General features: G+C 39.4%; 1 long non-coding RNA gene across 1 annotated transcript in view; it reads right to left on the minus strand.

Moving 5' to 3' along the window:
- Positions 1 to 5,052: 5,052 nt before the first annotated feature.
- LOC116643748 overlaps positions 5,053 to 27,322 on the minus strand; it is a 183,023-nt gene continuing 160,753 nt past the window's right edge. The window contains exon 4 of the long non-coding RNA XR_004301612.1: positions 5,053 to 5,151. This is a non-coding gene — a long non-coding RNA (uncharacterized LOC116643748). The remainder of the gene's footprint in view (positions 5,152 to 27,322) is intronic.

Here is a 27,322-nt window from a genome sequence, read left to right on the forward strand (position 1 = left end):
GATATGTCATTTGCAAATATCTTCTCCCATTCTTTCGGTTGTCTTTTGGTTTTGTTGATTGTTTCTTTTGCTGTGCAAAAGCTTTTTATCTTGATGAAGTCCCAATAGTTCATTTTTGCCCTTGCTTCCCTTGCCTTTGGCAATGTTTCTAGGAAGAAGTTGCTGCGGCTGAGGTCGAAGAGGTTGCTGCCTGTGTTCTCCTTTAGGATTTTGATGGACTCCTGTCTCACATTTAGGTCTTTCAACCATTTTGAGTCTATTTTTGTGTGTGGTGTAATGAAATGGTCCAGTTTCATTCTTCTGCATGTGGCAGTCCAATTTTCCCAGAACCATTTGTTGCACAGACTGTCTTTTTTCCACTGGACATTCCTTCCTGCTTTGACGAAGATTAGTTGACCATAGAGTTGATGGTCCATTTTTGGACTCTCTATTCTGTTCCATTGATCTATGTGTCTGTTTTTGTGTCAGTACCATACTGTCTTGATGACTACAGCTTTGTAATAGAGCTTGAAGTCTGGAATTGTGATGCCTCTAGCTTTGCTTTTCTTTTTCAACATTCCTCTGGCTATTTGGGGTCTTTTCTGGTTTTGGTGAGAATTTTTGCATCCATGTTCATCAAGGGTATTGGTCGGTAATTCTCCTTTTTGATGGGGTCTTTGTCTGGTTTGGGGATCAAGGTAATGGTGGCCTCATAAAATGCGTTTGGAAGTTTTCCTTCCATTTCTATTTTTTGGAACAGTTTCAGAAGAATAGGTATTAATTCTTCTTTAAATGTTTGGTAGAAATCCCCTGGGAAGCCATCTGGCCCTGGGCTCTTGTTTGTTGGGAGATTTTTGATGGCTGCTTCAATTTCCTTAGTGGTTATAGGTCTGTTCAGGTTTTCTATTTCTTCCTGGTTCAGTTTTGGTAGTTGATACATCTCTAGGAATGCATCCATTTCTTCCAGATTATCTAATTTGCTGGCATATATTTGCTCATAATATGTTATTATAATTGTTTGTATTTCTTTGGTGTTAATTGTGATCTCTCTTCTTTCATTCATGATTTTATTTATTTGGGTCCTTTCTCTTTTCTTTTTGGTAAGTCTGGCCAGGGGTTTATCAATCTTGTTAATTCTTTCAAAGAACCAGCTCCTAGTTTCATTGATCTGTTCTACTGTTCTTTTGGTTTCTATTTCATTGATTTCTGCTCTGATCTTTATTATTTCTCTTCTCCTGCTGGGTTGAGGCTTTATTTGCTGTTCTTTCTCCAGCTCCTTTAGGTGTAGGGTTAGGTTGTGTATTTGAGACTTTCTTGTTTCTTGAGAAAGTCTTGTATTGCTATATACTTTCCTCTTAGGACTGCCTTTGCTGCATCCCAAAGATTTTGAACAGTTGTGTTTTCATTTTCATTTGTTTCCATGAATTTTTTAAATTCTTCTTTAAGTTCTTGGTTGACACATTCATTCTTTAGTAGGATGGTCTTTAGCCTCCATGTCTTTGAGTTCTTTCCAACTTTCCTCTTGTGATTGAGTTCTAGTTTCAAAGCATCATGGTCTGAAAATATGCAGGGAATGATCCCAATCTTTTGGTACCGGTTAAGACGTGATTTGTGACCTAGGATGTGATCTATTCTGGAGAATGTTCCATGGGCACTAGAGAAGAATGTGTATTCTGTTGCTTTGGGATGGAATGTTCTGAATGTATCTCTGAAGTCGTTTTGGTCCAGTGTGTCATTTAAAGTCTTTATTTCTTTGTTGATCTTTTGCTTAGATGATCTGTCCATTTCAGTGAGGGGCTGTTAAAGTCCCCCACTATTATTGTATTGTTGTCGATGTGCTTCTTTGCTTTTGTTATTAACTGCCTTATATAATTGGCTGCTCCCATGTTAGGGGCACAGATATTTACAATTGTTAGATCTTCTGGTTGGATAGACCCTTTAAGTAGGATATAGTGTCCTTCCTCATCTCTTATTATAGTCTTTGGTTTAAAATCTAATTTGTCTAATAGAAGGATTGCTACCCCAGCTTTCTTTTGGTGTCCATTAGCATGGTAAATGGTTTTCCACCTCCTCACTTTCAATCTGGAGGTGTCTTTGGGTCTAAAACGAGTCTCTTGCCGACAGCATATCGATGGGTCTTGTTTTTTTAGCCAATCTGATACCCTGTGTCTTTTGATTGGGGCATTTAGCCCATTTACATTCAGGGTAACTATTGAAAGATATGAATTTAGTGCCATTGTAGTGCCTGTAAGGTGACCGTTACTGTATATTGTCTCTGTTCCTTTCTGGTCTATGTTACTTTTAGGCTCTCTCTTTGCTTAGAGGACCCCTTTCAGTATTTCTTGTAAGGCTGGTATCGTGTTTGCAGATTCCTTTAGTTTTTGTTTGTCCTGGAAACTTTTTATCTCTCCTTCTATTATCAATGACAGCCTAGCTGGATATAGTATTCTTGGCTGCATATTTTTCTTATTTAGTGCTCTGAATATATCATGCCAGTCCTTTCCAGCCTGCCAGGTCTCTGTGGATAGGTCTGTTGCCAATCTAATATTTCTACCATTATAGGGTACAGATCTCTTATCCTGAGCTGCTTTCAGGATTTTCTCTTTGTCTCTGAGACTCATAAGTTTTACTACTAGATGTCAGGGTGTTGACCTTTTTATTGATTTTGAGAGGGGGTTCTCTGTGCCTCCTGGATTTTGATGCCTGTTTTCTTCCCCAAATTAGGGAAGTTCTCTGCTATAATTTGCTCCAATATACCTTCTGCCCCTCTCTCTCTTTCTTCTTCTTCTGGGATCCCAATTATTCTAATATTGTTTTGTCTTATGGTATCACCTATCTCTCGAATTCTGCCCTCGTGATCCAGTAGTTGTTTATCTCTCTTTTTCTCAGCTTCTTTGTTTTCCATCATTTGGTCTTCTATATCACTAATTCTCTCTTCTGCCTCATTTATCCTAGCAGTTAGAGCCTCCATTTTTTATTGCACTTCATTAATAGCCTTTTTGATTTCAACTTGGTTAGATTTTAGTTCTTTTATTTCTCCAGAAAGGGTTTCTCTAATATCTTCCATGCTTTTTTCAAGCCCAGCTAGTATCTTTAAAATCATCATTCTGAACTCTACTTCTGACATCTTACTAATGTCTGTATTGATTAGGTCCCTGGCTGTCAGTACTGCCTCTTGTTCTTTTTTTTTGAGGTGAGTTTTTCCATCTTGTCATTTTGTCCAGGGGACAACAGATGAATGAGAGAACAAAATGCTAACAGGGTAACAATGACCCCAGAAAAATATACACTAAACAAATCAGAAGAGACCTGAAACTGGGGGAAAAGAAAGGGAAAGAAAAAAGAAAAAAAAAAGACTATGATTAAATATGATCAGGCTGGTGCGTAGATCAGTGCCACACACTAGATTTTGGGTGTATTTTGGTCTGTTAGTAGAAAGTGCCTCCCGAAATTTTAAAGAAAGAAAAACTTATATATGTACAAAAAGAAGGGTAGATAGAATAAAGGGATGGAATATGACTATAAAGATGAAAATTATAAAAGATTTTATAAAAGGAATTGATAAGATAAGAAGTTGGTTGAAAAAAGAAAGAAGAGGAATTTAAAAAAAAAAAGAAAATTAAAAAAATTAACTTTGAAAGACTAAAGAATTGGGGGGAAAAAAGCCATGAATTCTATGTGCTATGTTCCCCTAGTGCTGGCGTTCTGGTGTTCTCCTTGATCGGTAAACTTGGTCTTGACTGGTTGTTCTTGCTGATCTTCTGTGGGAGGGGCCTGTTGCCATGGTTCTTAAACGTCTTTGCCGGAGGCGGAATTACCCCACCCTTGCCGGGGGCGGGCTAAGTCATCTGCTCGGGTTTCCTCTCGGGAGCTTTTGTTCCCTGCAAGCTTTCCGTACAGCTTTGGAGGAAGGGAAAGAAAGTGGCGGCCTCCTAATCTCCACTCTGGAGGAGCCGAGAACTCGGGGCCCCCCCTCCTCAGTGGCCCCCTGAGAAAAGCAGTCAATCACTCCTGTCTCCCCGGTCTCCAGCCGCATTCCGTGCTCACCCGGCCTGTGACCAAGCATTTCTATCTCTGGCACACGACCCTGTGTGTAGTCTCCAAACCCAGCAGAGTCCTGTGGTGTGCTCCTGCACCGCCCCTCCCGGGGGAGGAAGGAGAGTCTCCCCAGATCTTCCGCTTATTGGGTCCCTGCTTCCAGAAAGTGGTCGCTTTTCTGTTCAGAGAGTTGCTGCTATTCTTTTCTTCAATCTCCTATTGAGTTCGTAGGTGTTCAGAATGGTTTGATCCCTATCTAGCTGAATTCCTGGGACCAGACGAAATTTAGGTCTCCTACTCCTCCGCCATCTTGCTCCTCCTCAGATTTCACATTTCTCTTGGTGGTTTCCTTCCATCCTCCCAGACTCCAAGGCTGAAATTACAAGATCTTCCTTTCCCCTCTCCTCCTTATAGCTTTTTAATTATCATTGACTTTTCCTTTACAGTATCACTCAAAACAACCTCCAAATTTTCTTTTTCTGCTGTCACTGTCTTAGTCCACACCTTCTTTAACACTGGCTTGTACTGTTACAGTAACCTTATCAGCTATTCCCCTGCCTCTGGGACCTTCTTTCTTTAAACCAAACCCTGTAGGACACACAGAGGTGTCTTCTTCAATCATAGCTCTGGGACTCTGAAAACTTCATTAAGTCCTGATTAATTGCTTAAATGAATTCCAAACTCCTGACCATGCATTCCAGGCTTTCAGAATCTGGTGCCTCTCCATCTTTTAAAAGAACACCTTCCCTTCTTGTATACTTTAGGACTCAGCCAAAGAAAACACATACTGTATTCTTTGTTCAATGGTCCTTTCTCCCTTCCCCCCAACTCCTACTCATTCTTCAAATTCCTACTCCTTTCCCTCCATGAAGCCCCCCTGTTCTGGTTCTCCTTTATCTGGGTCTCTGTTTTGATTCTTATTCCTTTTTAACTCATATACTAGACTCTAAGTTCCCTCAAGAAAGAGTCTTGATTAATAAGTCCATGGACTCACTTACTCAGCAAAACTTTAAGGAACACTTACCATGTGGAAGAGCTGAGTTAGGGAACGAAGTTTGGGTAGACAGAAAACTCTGTGCCAGGCAGAAAAGTGTTGATGTGATGGTTCAGGGAGCAGGGAACCAACAAGACAATCTATAAAACACAAGGGGTATTTTACAAAGATCCATGAACAACAATGGTCAAATGCAACAGTAAAGAAGACAAACAGGGAGAGCAGGTATAGTCCCAAGGACTGTTTTGTCAATCTAGGTGCAAGTTGATGAGATAAAAGACTGTGAGCTACAATGAAATACCACTTCACACCCATTAGGAAGGCAATTATAAAAAAAAAAAACAAACACAAAATCCTGAAAATAACAAGTATTTGTGGGCATGTAGAGAAATTAACCCTTCCCCCTCACCATGCAATAGTGATGACAGTTACAATTGGTGGTTAACACGAAATGGTGCAGCTGCTGTAGAAAAATAGTTTGGCAGTTCTTCAAAAAGTTAGGCATAGAATTACCATATGATCCAGCAATTCCACTCCTAGGTACATACCACAAGAATGGAAAACAGGGATTCAGACAGATATTTGTATGTCAATGTTTACAGCAGTGTTATTCACAATAGCCAAATGGTGAATACAGTCTAAATGTCAATCAACAGATGAATAGATCTTTTTAATGTAGTAGGTGCATATAATGGAATGTAATTAATCCATTAAAAGAAATAAAACTCTGACACATGCTACAACATAGAGGAAGCTCAAAAGCATATTGCTAAAGTCAAATAAGCCAGACGCAAAAAGACAAATATTGTATGATTCCACTTACTTGGGGTACTTAGAGTAGGCAAATTCATAGGGACAGAGCTAGAATAGATGTTACCAGAGACTGGAGGGAGGAGGGATGGAGTGTCACTGTGTAATATGTACAGAGTTTCAGTTTGGGATCATGAACAAGTTCTGGAAATGCATAGTGGTGATAGTTGCATAACAATTTTACACCTCACAATGATTAAGACGGTAAGTTTCATGTATATTTTTAGCACAATAAAGAAAATTGTGGCCCTTGTCTGGTTCCTGGGAAATAATCTCTTTCAAGCAGGATATTCCAAACTCATAGAGGTTATTTCCCAGAAGCCAGACAGGGCAAACTTTACCTTAAAATGTACAAGGTTTGGACAACCCGGACCTGCTGAGTTAATCCTTTACTGTACAGGGGGTGAGGGTAGAAGCAGCAAGCAAGTTAGGTATTGTCTAGATCTATTGCAAAAATCCAGGTGAGAGAGAGTAGTGGTTTGGGTCAGGTGGTCAGGGTGAGAGGGGAGCACATCTTGAGTATATTTCGCTGGTGTAGAGCCAACAGGGTTTATTACAAGACTGGATATGGGCTGTGAGAGAAACAGAAGAGTCAGGGATGAGTTAGAGACATGGGAAGGCTGAGGAGGAGCAAGTTTGGAGCAGCAAAGGGAGGAAAGTTAAGTGTGGTTTGGACATGTTAAATTAGTCTGATCAAATTCCACTGGAGATGGACATTCAGCAGTTGGATTTACAAGTGGGGAGAGGTTGGAGTTGGAGATAAATGTATTGGGAGTCACTCTCCATGGGTTGAATGAAGGGGCCAAGGAATGGGCCCTGGATCATGCCAATATTGAGAAAGAATGACTAACAGAGATTTAAGGGAGCACCCAGTGAGGGAGCAGGGAAACCAAGATTGAATGCTCATCTGGAAGTCAACAATGAGATGTTCAAGAAGCAAATGGTGAGCTGTGTCAAATGCCTATTGATGGGTCGAAGAGGAAACCTTTGAATTTACCATTAAATTTGGCAATTTAGATGTCACTGGTGACCTTCACAAGAGCAGTTTTAAAGAATAGTAGAGATAAAAATGTGTTTGAAGTTAAAGAAAAAAATAGGAGCAAAGGTTGGGACAGTGACAATTGATGGCTGTTGTCCTTGCCAATTTCCCCTCCCTGCCATGCCTTGGCACCACTCACTACTCTGTGGTCCTTGCCTGGACTTCTGAAAGCTACAGCTGCTAACTCACACTGTCTCAGACACTCTGGCCTCTGCAGCAAGGTAGTTCTAAGGAAGCCGCATTTTCCTTTACTACTCTGCCCCTAACTTCCCACATGTAAACTACACTGTATGTGTGTAACAGCCTTCACGGAGCATGGGGCTTAACCAGGGAGTGATTAAACCTGGAGGTCAAATGTAAGTGTTCCCAGACTCCAATGGGAAAAAGAACTAAAAACTCTTTATAAAGGATCCTCTCAAGCACGCACCCCAATTTCTAATCTTTCTTCCCTGTCTTGAGATTTCCCCTCCTCTCTATTCTTCCAGGAGCAGTCACAGGTTAATCTTATCCTGAGATTCATCCCCCACCCCACCACCAGTAAAACAATTCTTGAGACACAATAATTCTCCTATGATACAATTTCTAGGTTTTTGTTATTCAGTCAAGAATAACACCACGGAAGGCAATGTGGAATCACATTGCTCTAGATTTAAAGCTTCTTATCTGAGCCATTCTAGGTCTCAAAGCAATGGTTCTCAAGGGTTAGAGTACCTAAGACATTCTGGGGCTTTGTGTAAATGTGTATTCCTGAGCCCCACCCTCAGAAATTCTCATTCAGTGATTTTAGGTGAGGCTTAAGAGCTTGTTTTTTGGGGGCTTGTTTTTGTTGTTGTTTTATTTTGTTTTTTGTACACTCAAGCTTATGATGGTGGTCCTGTGACTTCCCCATTAGGGGTCTGCAGTCTTCAAAAGTTCACTGTGTCATCACTGGTGCTGAGTGCCTTCATTCTGGGTGATGCCCCATTCAAGTTGGTTGGGCCTGCAGGACGCCATGCAAGAGGTAAAGGGGTGAGGACAGGGATGGGTGATCTGCAAAGGCCCCTCTTCCCTCCGCATCCAGAAATTAGGTGTTCATCAACACAGAATGGAAACATAACTTGAATCAAATTATCGATTAAGCTTGATCAAGCTACTAGGTCTGGTTTCTTGGCTGAGTCAAACTAAATTCATTTCCCTGTCTCCAGAGCTGACTTTTTTATAGGCCAGTCACCCAGCAAGTCCTATTGACCAAAAGCTGAGTAAAATAAAATACCTGCCCTCCTGGACACAAACATCTCTTAGATGATATGCAAACTTGTTTATTTGCCCCATGTGACACTTGGCCTCTGACTGCTGTTGGGATAGAGGTCAAATGACATAATTGTGACCTCTCCTTGAAGAGCATTAACTTACCAGTGATCCCTCCTTATTTCACTTCCTATAACCTCACCTTTCTCTTCCCAGGAAAAATTTCCTCCTTGTACCTTTTTCATGGCTCACTGTGACACTGGTGACCACTGAAAGCTGGGGCCAAAATGACTTTCCTGAAAGATCGGGGAAGCCCTTCCATTCTCAGTCATAGGACAAGCTTAACTTCAACCAGAGCAGCTTTTGGCCTCCTTTTAATGTCAGGCTGAAGAAGTATCTTCTGAGGAAAGATTTCTGACTTTTTAATAATTTAGCAACAGAATGCTTTTTCTCTGTCAAATCTCATACAACTCCCCCCCAACACACACACACACACACACACACACACATACAAAAATCAAATAAAAGTAATTTCTATGGTTGAAGCAGAGTTTAGAGCTCAGAGCCCAGCCAGCTCTGCCTCCATGATCACTTGGCAGTGCTCCAAGTAAGATGGCTTGAAAAGTGCCTACCCACTGGGATAAGTGTGGCTCAGTGAACTTTCAGATGTTTGCACTCTGGATCTTCCCAGCCTTAGGTCTTGCCTAACCACCATGAATCCACCTGGAGCCCCGTGTTCTACCTGAATGAGACAACTTGCACATCTGTGAAGCCCTGTACCTTCTCTCCAACTGCAAACACATGAGATAGGATTCTCCCCCAATGTAGACCCCATCATCCACCACAGGGCCTGCAGCTCACCACAGCTACTCAGACCCACTGCCACATCCAGGACCTCTTTCCTGCTGGGACCAGCACCACCTGCCTCTTGCACCTGCCCCAGGAATCCCACTCTCCAGCTCATCCGAAACCTGGTTCAGATCCCACCCCTTCTTCCTGACCCATCATATTCTCTTCTCCATCCTCCCTCCCTAGACCTGTATTTTTCTTTCTTTTATCTTTGTCCTTCAGAGCTTTGCCCAAGTAGCTGTTTCATCAGTTAGCAAAAAGAACTGATATTAAAGTTTGTCTGCAAACAGGAAAATAAGTCACTGGAGGTTGGAGGGTGAGGGGGCGTTAAAAAAGTCCAGGAATCTCCACCAAACACGCAGAATTGTTATAAATGCCAAGTCTTCCTTTCTGCAATACACACCCACACAGAAAAAAGAGTAGTAAAAGGCGTCATGGCTTTTTTCTTAGAGTTTGCCTTTTATGTGCACCTGAATAAATAAGAATATTTATAGTCTCATAAAATTTAAGGTGGCAAGACCCAAACGTTTTCTCTAAACAGCAAATAGATAGATGTAATGTTACAAAGTAATAATACATTAATTCTGCATTTCAGGGTTTTTTAAAAAGTACTCAGTGCATGCACAAAATGCTAAAATGTACATTTAAAGTAGAAAAATACTCCGCATGCCTAAGATTTCTTCCTGTCTTCTATTTTCAATTACTTATTCATGATAACTAAGCATGTCCAAATGAGAAAGAACCTCCATTCATTCAAACCAGTGAAATGTGGAGGAAAAAAATCTGATTGTGTTTTATATAGGCATGTGCCTATGTAATACATTTTTTAATGATCAAAAAAATACCCACAAAATTTGGTGATATATCATTAATGTGAATTGAGAACTTGAATCTGCTCATGGAAGACATCTTGAACTAATACAAAAATACCCAGGATGCTAAAACTTAATATCAATTAATGTAGGTCATGATTATCCATTAAAATGATATTTCCGGAGACAGGTGACCCACAACTCTGAACCCTCCCAAGATACTTTAGGTGCAGTGATCATTCCCATATCTAAATACTTGCTGTCAGAATATGTTGAAATGTATACTAGTGTGCCTTAGAGACCACATAGGAAGGCCAGGGATGCAGGTGGACCTCAGAGATAAATAGAGTCAGAAATGTGAATGCTGCCAGGTGTCCCAAATGGTTTATCTTTTTGTGTAGGCTCCATTCTCTCCTACAACCTTCTTCCACATAGCAGCAGACATGACCACCTAAACCCCATCTCCAGAGACCACAGAATCCCATGTCTCCATTCTCAGTTCTAAAATTCCAGGGAAGGATCAGCAGGGTCAGCTGTCCATCCCCAGACTGACCCCTGGGAGAAAGGGCCTAAATAAGAACCCATTCTGTTGCTCCCCTAACACCAGGATTGGAAGGAGCATTTCCAGCAAAAGGCAGTGCTGTTCTGGGCATACAAAACCACAGATGTCAAAATAGTCCCTAAGTGTTTATGGTCTATTTGGTGAGGCATTATATAGAAACATACATAGAGCAACAAAATATAGTTGCTATCCAAAGACCATACGTGATCTCTTATCAAAAAGATGTCATAGAAATCATGAAAACATTATGACAAGTGAAAGAAACCATTCACAAATGAGTAGATATTGTATGATTCCATTTATGCGAAATGTCCAGAATAGGGAAATCTATAAAGACAAAATATAGATTAGTAGTCGTCTAGAGCTGGGGTGAGGTGGTGGAGACAGGACTGGGGAGAGATGAGGGGTGATTGCTAAAAGGTATGGGGTTCTTTGGGGGGTGAAGAAAATATTCTAAAATTGGTTTTGATAATGATTGTACAGCTCTGTGAATATATTAAATGCCATTGAATTGCACACTTTAAATGGGTAAATTGTATGCTATGCGAATTTACCTCAATAAAGCTCTTTATTTTTTATTTTTTTGAAGATTTTATTTATTTATTTGACAGAGAGAGACAGCGAGAGAGGGAACACAAGCAGGGGGAGTGGGAGAGGGAGAAGCAGGCTTCCCGCAGAGCAGGGAGCCTGATGTGGGGCTTGATCCCAGGAACCCGGGATCATGACCTGAGCCGAAGGCAGACGCTTAATGACTGAGCCACCCAGGCGCCCCTCAATAAAGCTGTTTAAAAGAGAAAAAGAAAAGATCAGATATCACAGAAAGGGAAAAGTTCAACATTAAAATCTTTGTTTTAAAAATTGTGAAACTTCGGGCACCTGGGTGGCTCCGTTGTTTAAGTGTCTGCCTTTGGCAGGGAGTCTGCTTCTCCCTCTGCCCCTCACCCCACTCTTCTTCCACTCTTTCTCTCAAATAAATAAATAAAATCTTTTAAAAAATTGTGAAACTTCAAGCAAAGTGGTAATATGCTAATAATGTTAACAAAGAAAATAATTTGAAAATTAACATATGCTTATAAACAAAATAAAGATCTATGCTGTTAGAAAGAAGGTAACCAAAAGAAGAGTTGAACAATGAGTAAATATTAGGGTGGTAAGTTTGAATTTTGAAATAAATTTTAAATCTGCCCTTTCATTTTTACATTGTTTCTCAAAGTATAATTAGCACATAGAATAGGCTTTTTAACCTTCAATTTCCTACCCACATGCTATTAATTTTCTGGCACACGCTCTGATTACATTTTAGAATGAGTGAAAATGAGAGTTTAATTTAGAGGGAAAAAAAAAGAAGAGAAAGGAACTAAGGTAAAAAATCATACACTCTACAAGAACTTAAATATAGAAAGCATTAGAAACTTCACAAAAACATTTAACACCTAATTCTATGTGTGAAAAAAAATTCCAGAACCCCAGCCATTCCTTGAGGAACACTAGCAGACCCAGAGGTCGTTCACTCTTCCCTGCCTGGTGGAAAGTGAGGCTCTCCCACATGGTGACATTCCTTGGTTTTTGTATTTGTTGGTATGGAAAGAAAGTTTTCAGCCATTTTTCCCCCATGATCCTCCCCTCAGCCCAATGACAAAGGCAGAGCAGGTGTTGCTTTTTCCACCATGTAGATGAATTAATGGAGGTCCAGAGCAAGGGACAGCAGCCACAGAGCAAAGCATATCCAGGAAGCACCCTGCTGTGTCAGACATTAACCCCTCCATTGATGGATGGTACAAAGAGATGAAAATATCAGAGAAGGATCTGGGGTGAAGGGGTTGTTGGGGCAATAGCTATTTACCTATTGTATGTCATGCTTTTAACAATCAGTACAACCAACATTCTGGATGGTTCCCACTGAGTACTCACCATGTTCCCATGGAATATAGATTAAAAATACCTGATGTCAGCAGTAAATGTTGTGACCCGTGAGGCTATGTACAGCTGAATAATATCAGGATCTAGCTTTCCATGGGCCTATTAAAGAAGTTAGAAATGTTTGCTACAAATAAGCATTTATTATATGGAAAAGGGAAGAGGCCTTAAAAAGTGGCCTTCCTCATCTACCTGACAGCTTCAAATCAGCCAAGACAAAGTCATTGGAGATTCTCAACAGAGTTCATCATGCTTGTATAGCAAAAGACTAATCAATCTTGAAAACCATACGACTTAGTTATTCCCATGTAGAATAGCAGAGAAGAGCTCAGCTTCTGGAGTCATACTGTCTGGCCTCAAACCATGGCTGGATCTCTTACCAGCCATGCCTCCGTTTCCCCGTCTATACGGTAGGGATCACAGCGTCTACCTCATAGGATATTTCTGAGAATGAAATGAGCAAATGTACATTAAATGTCTGAGACCCAGTAAGAGTTCAACAAATGTTAGCTATTATTATTAATTGTAAGGACAAATCCACCAGAATTGAGGAATTTTTGGACAGAAAGGGAATTATAATAATAACCCAAATGGCCTAGAGATAAAAATTCTAATTGCTACTCTGTCTAGGATGAAGCTATTTTCGTCTCTAATAGTAATCTCTTTTTCTTCTATATCTCTTGAGGGCCAAGGAGGTATTGGTGAATATCTAGTAAACTGGATAATTAGGCATTTTCTCTAACTCATAAAATGAGGTGATGTCCAAATGTTTACCCTCAGGTTCACTGATGTAATGGATACATTATACATGTTACTAAATAGAGAATGGAATCTATGGAAAAGTTTGGAGGAAGTAGCATTTCTGATGTTAGAAGTTGTAGGGGAGGAATTACGTGATGGATGAGGGAGAATGCTATTATCTCTTGTAAGTTCAGGATGCTTCTTTATGAGGTAAAATTGTTCCAAATAAAAAAACTAAAGAGGCTTTTTATGACTTTTGAAGATGATATGCCCAAGTGGATTATGTTTTAAAACCTATAATGGATTACATGCCTAAAACTAAACTCTAAAACAAAATAGACATTCTAAATTCTAAATGAAAGCATACCTGGTGTTTTACTAGGAGAGGATTCTTGGAGCGCGTTTGGCCTTGGCCTTGGGCACAGCCTGGCAAGCCTCAGCTCATGTAGCCAGATGAAAACCACACCCAAAACCTTCTTCTCAAATATTCTTCCTCCTTCATTCCCGCTAAAGGAGTCCAATGGAACCAAGAAGAGAAGGATGCAAAAAAAAACCCTGACACTAAAAGACATTTCCATCCCTGATCTATTTTGCAGGGACTTGTTTTGGTCACGAAAGTGTTGTTCCTGCTCAGTCCTGCCCTGGTGACTGGGAAGAGTATCTTTCCAACCTCAGGATAATCAAGGTATTTCCTCCCTGATTGAGGGATATGTAGAGAGGCTGCCCCTGAAGGAATCAAAGTTAACTCTGGAGGCACTCTAAGGGCCTTTCTCTCTCTCTCTATAGATACAGATATAGATATAGATATAGATATAGATATAGATATAGATATAGATATAGATAGATATAGACATATGTATATCACATGTATCATTTAAGGTAATTCTAGCTGCGGTAACAAACAAACCCCAAAATGAGTAATGACTCCAACACAATAAAAGTTTCTTTCTCTCAGATGAAGTCCAAATAGGAGATACCGAACAGACACAGGCTCCTTCATCCTATGCTTCTGTCTTTACTACCTGACTTCCAAATTGTCCCACCTTGTCCGCCTCAAACCAAAGAATAAGAAATAACATAGGGAAGTAGACATTCTTATGGGTCAAGTCATTTCTGCTCACATTCCATTGGCAAGAACTTGGTCATTCAGCCAGATCTCACTACATGAGAAGCAAGGAAATATGGTCTAGCTGTAGGCACCAGGAAGAAAAGGAAAGTTTGGTGAACAACTCGGTAGTTTCTGCGTATAGATTATAGCGCCGTCCCTTCTCATTCATCCCTCCTTGTATACATGGCCTTTTCCATAAAACTTTGCAGTGTCCTCTCAGTGTGTGGTGCCATACTTCCCCTCCTCTTACCTATGGATGTGGTCATAAGACTTGCTTTGGACAGTTGGTTGAGGCAGAAGTGACTGTGTATTCTTTCTGAAACTTGACTTCAAGAGGCCTTACAAGTGTGCACTTGCTTGCTTTACCTCGAAGCAGAACACACCTAGGTGAGCATGCTAGTCCCAGGAAAAGGACAAGAGACATGTAAAGAGGAGCCAAGTCATTCTAATCCAATCCAGCCCATGTTAACCACCCCCTTTAGCCCACCCTCAGGTCCATGAGACTAATTATTGTTATCCACTGAGTTTTGAAACTGTTTGTTATGCAGAGGATTTTGGCAACAGCTAACTGGTACATTCTGCAACATCCCCTCTCAACAACTTGATTTTTTAAACTCTGAAATAAAAATCTACAACACCGTTTCACTATAGATATCACAACAAACAATGTAGATATCACTAAAATTAGCACTCCTCCCTTCAAGTCCTATTTAAAAAGCATATATTATAGATCAAAATTAAATTAAAACTATTTCAATTTAATTTTAGATTACCTGACAAATCTTTGGTTCAAACCAAATTGGAACACAAATGTCTGCTTTTAAATACGTAAGTGCCTATACTGACAGTTTATGATTTGGTAGGAGGAACTAATACATTGTGGCAACTTAATCATATTGAATAATATGGTTACACTTAAAATCATTTTTTTTTTAAAGATTTTATTTTTATTTATTTGACAGAGAGAGACACAGCGAGAGAGGGAACACAAGCAGGGGGAGTGGGAGAGGGAGAAGCAGGCTTCCCGCAGAGCGGGGAGCCCGATGTAGGGCTCGAAACCAGGATCCTGGGATCGTGACCTGAGCCAAAGGCAGACACTAAACGACTGAGCCACCCAGGCGCCCCACCCATCATTTTTAATATATAATCTTAACATACTTGATAAAGGAAAATTCTATAAGGTTTCATAAGAAGATAAGAACATTGTTCTGAAAGCTCCAAAAATGTACTTTAACTTGGTTCCTATGGATCAAGTTGAAGAGTAGTTTATTCATTCAACAGACAGTGCTTCAACAGAGTTGCTGTGCCTCTTACTTCAAATTCTCTAGAGAGATCAAGAAGACACACTGTGGTTGGTTAATGTCCAGTATGGATAACAAGTGTCCACCTTGGTTGCAATCAGGTATGGGGCTGGGGGGGAGGAGGAGGGAAGAGGGAGACAAAAGGAAGAAAAGATGGAGATGACACAATACAAGCATGGTTATGGGACCAAAGGAATGGACGCATCACAGAGAAGGACATATGAAAAGTACTGACACCTCCAAACATGCCTGCTTCGGGAGGCACCACATAGTATGACTGCTGTAGGACTCCGGGCAGAGGCCACAGTATATACAAGAGGCTGAAGCAAAGAGGACGTGCCTCTGTTATCTGCCTTTCATCAGTTTCTTTATTATTAGTTCTTTATGTCACCATCTGCTATTCCCTGATACTCAAGACTGAATTTTTCCTCCTCTCAGCTTTCTGATCTCCCTGGATTTATCTCATCCTATTATTTGGCAAACTATATGATAAATGCCTGCCTACAAATCCTTATCCCCCACAAGAGTAAAAGTCCCATGGGGACTAGAGACCGTATCTACTTTATCCATTGTACTCACAGGACTAGAACACCTGACATGCAGTAGGCATTCAGTAAGCATTGTCAAAGTAATGACAGTTACCTGTTGAGCACTTGTGCTTGAGGAATCATGAATATCTACATAATATCTACATGTTGTATTCACAAATACTTGCAATATGTACATGTTACATTTGCAAACATCTCATTCACTTTCAGTTTATTTCAGAGAGATGTTATTTTAATTTAGTTCCTGAAAATCTCTGGAGATTATGAGCCAAAATATTAAAAGATAACTAGATAAGTAAATTTTTAAATGTACATAAGTTCTTGTCAGCCTTGAATTGATTCAAATGACTTTCAGAATATTTCCACTGATACAATGATCATAACTGCCATTTCATTTTCATACATTATTTATCTGTGCAATTACCAAATAAATAAAACACCATATAAGAAATTAAGTTGTAATGTGTTGCCCCTGGAGATTTCATGAATTATAATAGTTACATTTCCTTCTGAAGTAACTAGAAGTTTATATCCCTGAGGGATTAATAGTTTACAAGGAAAGTAACATAATCTTTGGGGGAATCTATCTTTTCTTCTGATTATAAAAGTAAAACCCATTTATAGACACTTTGGGGAAAAAACAATTATAAAGAAGTACAGATAAGATTGGATTAAAATACTGAACTAAGAACATCACTCTAATTCAAAATCCCTTGAAATGGAAGAAATATACTACTTTAAAAGAATAAACACATGTAGAGCTAGAAAACCAAAAGGCATAACATCAAGAGGTTATAAAAGAATTCCCACAAAGTAATAAGCATAAAGATCAGATTGGCAAAGTACACATCTAAAAAATGCAGGTCAGGAGAAAGCTACTGCAGAAATTAAAGCAATACCAGAAGCCAAACCAGCTCAGTGTCCACAGATTCCAAGAGAAAAAGAGATATGGGGAGGGGGATTAATTTTAAGACAATGGGGCTGAGCAGTGGGCCAGTCTGTCTGGGAAGGGCTCCTAGCACCAAGGTCGGAGGTAGAGGGAGAGAAACAGATCTGCAATATCCCTGCATGACCACAAGCAACGCAGCAGGAACAGCATACGCCAGTATTGGTTCTTTTGCTAAATTCACACAAACAGCCCTGTGAACTGGGTCTTCTGACTCTGTCTTGCAGCGAGTGACACTCGTGCCTCCAGGACCTCAACTATTCCTCTCCCCAGAAGACAGCTTCCCTACACAAGCTGCCTAGACACAGACCACTGCCAGTCAAGTATGAAAGATATTTTTTTCAAAATGTTTTCAATACTTTTCCTTATCAGTCAGAACTCAGTCAGGAAGCAAAAATCATACCATAGTATTTGAACAGTGCCGGTGTATCAGAAATGGGGTGTCAGAAGGCTGGTTCTCCAAGTGTAAACTGCACACTGGCCTCAGCTGGGAGGAAGTGTTGCTGCTGGGGTGAAGAAGCCTGAAGTGCCTCCCATCAGAAGAGGAAGCAAACAGCCAGGAGCAAGTCCTGTCTCTCTCCCCCAGCCTTCCCGCCTCCCTCTGACAACCCCTAATGGCGAAGACGATCAGAACCACTGCAAAAGCAGAAAAGTGGTTCGAGGAGTTCTAGCTCCAGCATCACAAAGCCAAACACCAAAGAGAAGATTTGGAGCCAAGAGATTATAGTTTAATCACTGGCAAAACCACCACATAGTGTAGGGGAGGAAAAACATTTCCCTACCCTCTTAGGTTCTGCGGCTGGGACCTTCGAATTCAACCGCTGGAGGACAGATTAACAGGAGAAAAGGCATACAGATTTTTTTCAAGACTTATTTATTTATTTGAGGGGGAGAGGGGCAGAGGGAGAGGCAGAGAGAAACTCAAGCAGACTCCTGCTGAGCCAGGAGCCCGATGCGGGACTTGATCCCACGAAACTGAGATCAGACCTGAGCCGAAACCAAGAGTCGACGCTCAACCAAGAGTCGACGCTCAACCGACTGCACCACCCAGGTGCCCCCATACAGATTTTATTTGATGCTTTTATCCGTACAGGCACATAGCGTTTCATAGAACGTAAGTGTAGACTAAAGTAGCAGTTAAACTCAGGAGGAGAGGGAAGGGAGCTTATGTGCCCTTTGAACAGAGGGTGAGAAACTGTGGAGAAGTGACCAAAGGAGAAGGGTCTTGGACTTCTACAGGTGGTAAATTGTGGGAAAGTAAATATATAGCAGAAACAAATGGAAGACGAGGTTATTTGGGTTAGGTCTGTTTGTGCAGCTCCGTCTCAGGTGCCGACTTTCTGTCTCCATTGATAAGGGTTTTTCTCCATCTGGAGCAGGATAGGAGAGAGATTGGGACTCTGCCTTATCTATAATGCTCAGTAAATAGTCTCTGTAGTAGTTTCAAAATTATTTGACACATAAATCTTGTCCCTCAGTCATTGAAATATTTTTGTTTCCTTATTTTAATTTCCTTGTTTTTATTGTAATATCATTATATTGCATATTTCTCATATCATTTTGATTTAGAAAAAACTTTTCTCTAAAAGTTTTTAAACTATTTTTAGCCCTTTTTAATATGAGTAAGTAACTTGATCTTTTGGGGTTTCTTGTAACCTTTTGGAAACATCAGTTCTAAATACTAAAAATTGATGGGAGTACAAATTTAATATTCATTTCTTTTTCTACCAAAGTCCATAATTCATTCTATTTGAGAATTTTCTGCTGCTCTATCTTTTCTAATGGATCTTGCTTCATATCTAAATTAAATCTAATTGCTTTCACAACATTTCCCAATCATGTTATCTGAGAGTGGCTGCAAGATCAAATTTGATATGACTTTCTTCAAGATATGCCATTTTTACACCATTTTACACCATTTTACACAGAGATAATCCAGAGATTATCATGCTTAACCTCTGAATTGTTCCTCCTGAATGTGATTGTAATTGGCATGGTCGAAGCCACGTCTCCTAGTAACAAATTCTAACTATACACAATTAAAATTTAGTTAGGCACAAAGAAGGGCTCTGGATATTTCAGACAAAAGTCTGGTTTTTGCAGACTTTTTCTTCACCAAACATGTCAGTGCCATTACCCTAGACTGCCTTCCCCTATCTTTTAAATTAATGCCAAATGTCTAAAGATTTTTCAGTTCTTCAGTTAATTTTTAAAAATGTACTCTTTGCAACAGGTATAAAAATCAATGAAATACTCAATACTCAAATACCTCCTTGTTTTGAGAAGTCTCTGGTTCAACAACACATACAATAAATTTTAGTTGTTCAACACAATTTTTGTCCCTGCCACAATCTGACTGAACTGAACAATATGTTCTTTTTTTAATTTTTATATGGTATTTTGTCCTACTTAATTACCTATTAAATCAATAATGATATATTAAATTCTCCATTCTAAATAGTGAAAATTTGTTTCACGATTTCTTTTCCATCTTACATGTTTAGCCATTCCAGCATTAAATTACTTCTACTGAACTTAGAAAATCTTTTTTCAGTAAATATTGTACCACAAAATCCCTGTTATGCTTTGTTTTCAAGAACATCATGCTGATATTCTCTATCTCTGTCAATGTTCCGCATTTGCTTGTCTTTGTAGAATACTATCAATTGTTTGCTTTTTATTCAGCCTTTTTGTTCCAGTCTAGTAACTGCCTGTGAGCCTTTTTGTGTGTAAGTGACATTTCATGGTTGTAATTAAATCTTCATTCAGGGAAGAATATGAAGTTGTAGGGATTTCTTCTGATCTGTTCAAGTTATGACTTTAATTAGAATAATTTTCTAACTCGTTTTCTTTTACTTTTTGACCAATAATTAAATTCTCATTAAGAATTTGTGGTCCTGTATGCAAATCTTATGTGGGTCACGTTCAATGGAAATCTGTTCTCTTTTATGTTTTCGATGTATAAAAACTTAAGCACTCTATTCCTTGGAAAACTTCCTCTTTTTTTCAGCTTTTTTCTTTTTCTGAGTTACACTTTTACACTGTCAATTTCAACTTCTGTACAATGTCAGCTTGTACTCATTCTCAATGATCTGGGAACTTCTGCCTCTCAAATTCCTCCTGTACCATGAAATAGTGTTTGTCTCTGACACACAGCCCAATCCTTCATGGTTGCCTTTTCTTCTCTAGTGTACTTCCTTAAATATTTTTTTGCAATTTTATTGTGGTAAATTGTACGTAACATCAAATTTACCATCTTCGGGGTGCCTGGGTGGCTCAGTCGTTAAGCATCTGCCTTCGGCTCAGGTCATGATCCCGGGGTCCTGGGATTGAGCCCCGCATTGGGCTCCCTGCTCCGTGGGAAGCCTGCTTCTCACTCTCTCACTCCCCCTGCTTGTGTTCCCTCTCTCGCTGTGTCTCTCTGTCAAATAAATAAAATCTTAAAAAAAAAAAAAATTTACCATCTTCACCATTTTAAGGGCCACAATTCAGTGGTGTTAAGTACATACATAGTGCTGTGCAGCCATCAACACTATCCATTTCTAGAACTTTCTCATCATCACAACCTGAAACTCTGTACTCATCAAACAAGTGCCCATTCCTCTTTCCCCTTTCAGCCCCTGGCAACCACCCTGCTACTCCATGTCTCAATAAATCTGATTATTCTAGATGCCTAATACGAGGGGAATCATACAATAGTTGTCCTTTGGGACTGGCTTGCTTCACTTAACACCAATGCTTTCCAGGTTCATCCATGTCATAGCCTGTGTCAGAATCTCCTTCTTTTTTAAGGCTGAATAATACTATGTCATACCACTTTTTGTTTATCCAGTCATCTCCTGATGGACTTTGGGGTTATTTCCACCTTTTACCGCATCCCTGTTTTTAATATGGGGGGTATATGCCTAGGAATGGAATTTCTGGCTTATATGGTAATTCTATGTTTAACTTTTTTAAGAACTCCTGGTTGCTTTTTATACCTACATTTTCCCTACTGCTTTTGTAGTGCGTTATTTGTAAAAAGGTGAAGTTCTTTACTTCACACAGAATGTTTTTCTGAGTACTATGTGTGGGGCAGAGCTATTTTTTATGTGAATGGATATTCAGTTGTCCCATACCCATTTACTGTACAGTTTGTTTTTCCCCCATTGCTTTGAGACTCTGGTTTATCAAACACTAAATTTTCATATAAACATGGGTCTCTTGGGGCATCTGGGTGGTTCAGTCAGTTAAGCGTCTGCCTTCGGCTCAGGTCATGATCCCAGCGTCCTGGAATGGCGTCCTGCGTCAGGCTCCCTGCTCAGCGGAGAGTCTGCTTCTCCCTTTTCCCTCTACCCCTGCCCCCCTGCTCATGCTCTCTCTCTCTCTCAAATAAATAGGTAACATCTTTAAAAAAAACCAAAATGGGTCTCTTTTTAAATTCCTACTCTTTCCACTGAGCCAATGTTCACAACTACGCAGGAGCCCACATTGTTCTTTTTTCAAATTATTTTTAGTTTCCTCAGACATTTTTTCTCTCAATGAACTTTAGACTCAGGTTTCTAAAGTTTAATTAAAATTTTCTAGGGAATTTAATTGGAATTTTATTATTATTAAATGAATAGAAGAAACTACATTTTTATAATATAAACTCTTCCATACAGCAACTTAGTATTTCCCTCCATTTATTCAGGTCATCCTTTCCATCCTTCATTAAAGATCTTCTACATTCTTTTTATTTCAAATTGTGTTGCTATTGTAAATGCAACATAAGAATTTCTATCTTTAAAATCCTTTAGGAGAAGATCTATTTAGAAATAACAATATGAGGCTTTAATAATTTCCTGTATTTTTAGATATTTAAGGGTTTTTTTTGACTTTTTGTTATTCTAATCTAAGAAAAAATATTATTATATATAAATCTTTGACTACTTTTCAGATTTTTTCTTAGAATCTTCAGAACAGACTCTGTATATTTGTGGATCAGAGAGAAGAAACACTTTTAAGGTTCTTGAGGGCATATTCTTGATACACCACTGTATCTTGATACACTTCCTGTTGCACTAAAAATAAAATTTAAACTCTCCACTCTCGTCTACATAGTCCTCCCTGACTGGGGTTTGCCTCCCTCTCCAACATAATCTCCTGCCACTTTCTTCCTGGTCTCCCACAGGCCAACTCTAATGGTCTTCTTTCTGTTTCTAGAACACGCCAACCTTTTGCCAAAACTAACACAATAAAAGTTTATCTCATATTCACATAAACCCTCTACCTTCCAGCTGCAGCATCTAGAACAGATGGTCTCTAAGATGGCTGCAGGAAGGCACACTGGTTCTTGATTACCGTGGCCCAGTGATCAATGTCATATCTGCTCATAGTGCACTGACCAAAACCAGTCATAGGACTCAGCCTAACTGCAAAAGAGCTCGAAAATGTCAAGGAGGATATGGAACATTTGGTGAGCACTGTCTCTGTCACAATGGCCACAATTTGTCTTTATTTCTCTGGACATTGAATATCCTTTCATATATTTAATAACTATTAATACCATGTTTCATGAGTTGCTTGGGCATGTCCTTTCTCCAGTTATCTACAGGAATTCCTGCTGTTCTCTTATTTGCTCTTTGGAGATATTTATATATTAAGGCTATTTTAGAATTTCTTAATGATTCTACTTATCACCTGTTCCAATTTCCTTATGTGTTTGGTTCGCATCTTAATGTTATGCATGTTACTAGCACAGAAAAGTTTTTCTTTTAAAATAATAATCTAGGAGGCGCCTGGGTGGCTCAGTCGTTAAGCGTCTGCCTTCGGCTCAGGTCATGATCCCTGGATCCTGGGATTGAGCCCCGCATCAGGCTCCCTGCTCCGCGGGAAGCCTGCTTCTATCTCTCCCACTCCTCCTTCTTGTGTTCCCTCTCTCGCTGTGTCTCTCTCTGTCAAATACATAAATAAAATCTTTTTAAAAATAAATTAATTAAATAAAATAAAATAATAATCTATTTTCTATTCATTAGATTGGGCTAATAATCAAGTCTATAATTTTCCTTTTTAAATGTTTCTGTTGCATTTAAACTTTAAAAGTCCTTTCCTACTTAAATACCACACATTCATCTATATCTTCTTATTTATGGTTTGACTTTTTACATTTAACTTCTTGATAAAAAATACAAAATGATGTATTGCTAGCACATGGAAAAAACAATGAGGAAGTCCCCAAGACTGAAATCATATAACAGATCAGAACATAGGTATGCATCATTATCCATTACCTTAGACAAATTGGCTACCAAAACTGAAGCTTTATTTATTGTACAGAGGGGTGATGGAAGCTAGAAAAAGGAGTAGCAGAGAGATGCAGTCCAAGGAGGAAATAGACATATCAGGCTATCACCAGCTACTAGAACATCCAGCTTCCTTTCCAGTTCTGATTCCAAGTTCTTAATGTTCACTCCTTATTATGAGTTTTCTTCCCATGCTGCTTGCCTACAGGGAGAGAATACATGGACTAAAGAACACAAATATCCAGGCTGCCTGTGTTACAAAAGAATGAATTGCACACCACTCTTGTTTGTTTGTTTAGAAAAAGTCAGTACCCGGGAACCTAGGTCCTTTACTTATGCTTAGAGTTTAATTTCAGAGCCTAAGAAGCCAGCTCAGAGCCTTAAACACAGTGATGACACCAAATGCAGCTCCCTACTTGGACTTGCCTAGAAATCACCATCTTTCCCAGGTAGAACTACTCAATAGCTCGATGCATGATTGCTTTGAAGACCAATGCACTTCATGAATTCTTTGCCCTTGCATAAGGACCATACTAACCTTCTCTTAATTATTTCAGTTTTAGTATTTGTGCTATCAAACTGAACCCATAGATTGTATTTAAAGCCTAAATCAAGGGCCAATGGGTCCTTTGGCAAATGGGCCAAATCCAGTCCATTGCCTGTGTTTGCAAATAAGGCTTTATTGAAACACAGCCACGCCCATTCATTTACATATTATCTATACCTACTTTTACTCTACAGTGGACTTGAATTGTTGTAACAAATAGACCATGTGGCCTGCAAAACCTAAAATACTTATTACTTGGCCCTTTACAGAATAAGTGCGCTGTCCCCTATCCTAGGGTAGTAGTTAGAGCAAGAAGATAAAAAGAACCTGGATCCTCAGAGCTAATGGAGAACCCCAGCCATCCTGTATGGCTTGTCTTCAACTGGACATTACAGAGAATTATATCTCTATCTTATTTGTGCCGCTGGACTTCTGTGGTATTAAAATTAATTCTTGGGTACCACAACTGACTATCACCTAACAAATCAGTTTGGAAATGAATACGTTTCAGTCAGGGTAAGCTAGGTTATGCCAAACTAGTAATAATCCTTGAAATTTTAGGTGCTTATAAGAAACAGGTTTATTTCTCACTCATGCTATATGTCTGTACACTGTGAGCGAGCTGCTAGTTCTGCCCCACATCTTTTCACTGCAGAACACAAGCTGAGGGAGCCCCCATCATTTGAACCATTATTTTTGGTCTGGCAGGGGAAAGAAATATGGAAATCATGAACTCTTTCTTAAAGCTTCCACCTAGAAGTGACATCACTTTTGCTCACCTTCTATTGACCAAAGTAAGATATGTACTGTAGCCTACATACTCTTGAGGCCCTGCTCCATATTCCCCAGTCACTTGAGTTCACCTGGAACTACAGGGCAATTCCCAGCAAGCTGACAGCTTCCCAACCCAAATGCCTGTTTCTCTCTTTTTTTTATTCTCAAGGGCTTTCACCAACACCAGAATTTGTTCCACACGTGAGGGTGATCCAGAAATACAAGGATGTTAGTGCCACTGGGGTAACCTTCAACAAATTGGAGGATGAGAGCTGTGATATATGCCCCAGGATCCCTTTCCTTTTATGGCACAATCCTTATGATATCTCTGAGTGCCCTCAACAGGATTGAATATTAGTGGCCCATAGCTTTCCCCCATTCCTGGGTCACTTCCCCACTTCCTCATTTTTGTTCCATAAGATCACTTCACAAATATTCTATGCTACACTTAAGGCTTTGTCTCAAGGTCCACTTTCATGAGAATTTAAATCAAGATATGTGGCCACATTTTTCACAGAAATTAAAAAAAAAATCCTAAAATTTATATGAAATCACAAAAGACCCCAAATAGCCAAAGCAAAGCAATCTTTAGAAAGAAGAAATGTGGAGGCATTGCACATCTTGATTTCAAACTATATTACGAAGCTATAGCAATCAAAACAGTGTGTACTGGCATAAAAACAGACACTTAGACCAATGGAACAGAATAGAGAACCCAGAGATAAATCCACACTTATATGGTCAACTAATATTTGACAAGGAAGCCAAGAATACTCAGTGTGGAAAGAATAGTCTCTTCAATAAATGGTGTTAGAAAAACTGGATATCCAAAAACAAAAGAATGGAATTGGACCCCTATTTATGCCATTCACAAAAATTAACTCAAAATGGATTAAAGATTTAAATGCAAGACATAAAACCATAAAACTCGGGCGCCTGGGTGGCTCAGTCGTTAAGCTTCTGCCTTAGGCTCAGGTCATGATCCCAGGGTCCTGGGATCGAGTCCCACATCGGGCTCCCTGCTCTGGGGGAAGCCTGCTTCTCCCTCTCCCCCTCCCTCTGCTTGTATTCCCTCTCTCGCTGTCTCTCTCTCTGTCGAAAAATAAATAAAATCTTTAAAAAAAATTTTTTAAAAACCCCATAAAACTCCTAGAAGAAAAACATAGAGAAAAAGTTCCTTGACATCAGTCTTGGTGATGATTTTTGAGATATGACACCAAAAGCACAAGCAACAGAAGCAAATATCAACAAGTGGGACTACATTAAACTAAAAATCTTCTACATAGCAAAAGGAACAATCAACAAAATGAGAAGATTTCCTACAGAATAGGAGAAAACATTTGCAAACTATATATCTGATACGGGGTCAATATCCAAAACACATAAAGAACTCCTACAACTCAATAGCAAAAAAACCAATCTGACTAAAAAATGGGCAGAGGACCTGACCAGACATTTTTCCAAAGAAGGCATACAAATGACCAACAAGTACATGAAAATGTGCTCAACAGCACTAATAGTCAGGAAAATGTACATCAAACCACAATGAGATATTGCCTCCTACCTGTCAGAATGTCTATTATCCAAAAGACAAGAGGTAAAGAAAAGGGAACCCTTGTGCACTGTTGGTGGGAATGTAAGTTGTGTAGCCACTATGGGAAACAGTATGGAGGTTCCTCAAAAAATTAAAAATAGAACTACCATATCATTCAGCAATCCCACTTCTAGGTATAAATCCAGAAGAAATAAACTATCTTGAAGAAATATATGCACTCCTATGTTCATTAAAGCATTATTTACAGTAGTCAAGACATGGAAACAACCTAATTGTCCATCAGTAGGTAAATGGATAAAGAAAATGTGGTATTTATATACAATGAAATATTATTCAGCCATAAAAAAGAAGGTAATCCTGCTATCTGCAACAACATGGATGGACCTTGAGAGTATTATGCTAAGTGAAATAAATCCAACAGAGAAAGACAAGCACTGCATGATCTTACTTATAATGGAATCTAAAAGTCTGAACTCAGCAGCAGCTCATTCTGCCCACAGGTCCTGTTCATGTGCTTTAATAAAACCACATTTTTTGCACCAAATAAATAAATAAGCTGAACTCACAGGAATATTAGAATGGTAGTTGCTAGGCCTAAGAGTTTGGGGCAAACCGTGAGATATTGGTCAAAGGGTACAAACTTTCAGTTATAAGATGAATAAGTTCCAAAGATCTAAGGTACAGCACGATGACAATAGTTAAGAATAGTGTAATATTGTTAATAAAATATATACTAAGTATATTGTAATATACTTGAAAGTTGCTATGAAAGTACTTTCATGTTCTCACCGTAACAAGAACATCAACAAAATGGTAGTCATGTGAGGTGAAGGTTATGTTAACTAACCTTACTGTGATAAATATTTTGCAATATATGTATGTATCAAATCATCGTATTGTATACCTTCACCTTGCATAATGTTATGTGTCAGTTATATTGCTCCAAACCTGGAGGATAAAAGATTCATGGCCATGCCTAATTTCAAAAGAATAGGGGAAAACAAATTCAAGAAGACTCCTGAATGAGAACAGCTCTACTGACCCCCACAGCTTTCTGGGCCTTTCTAAGTTTAGTTCCTGAGAACCAAGTACCACATGTTCCAGTCCCCACTAAACTATGCTTTGTCCCCTTGCACACGCCTTCACTTTTCTGCATCCATCACATTGGTCATGTTCTCTGCCTGGATTACTCTTTCCTTCCTGTTTTTAATATCTGTAATCCAGATTACTCCTTAATTTTAGACCCAATTTAAACAATGCCTCCTCCTTTATCTGAGCCTGTCCACTCTTTCCTACCTCACCAAACAGGAAA

The sequence above is a fragment of the Phoca vitulina genome, unplaced genomic scaffold (genome assembly GCF_004348235.1).
Source record: "Phoca vitulina isolate PV1807 unplaced genomic scaffold, GSC_HSeal_1.0 scaffold27, whole genome shotgun sequence".
NCBI classification, from domain to species: domain Eukaryota; kingdom Metazoa; phylum Chordata; class Mammalia; order Carnivora; family Phocidae; genus Phoca; species Phoca vitulina.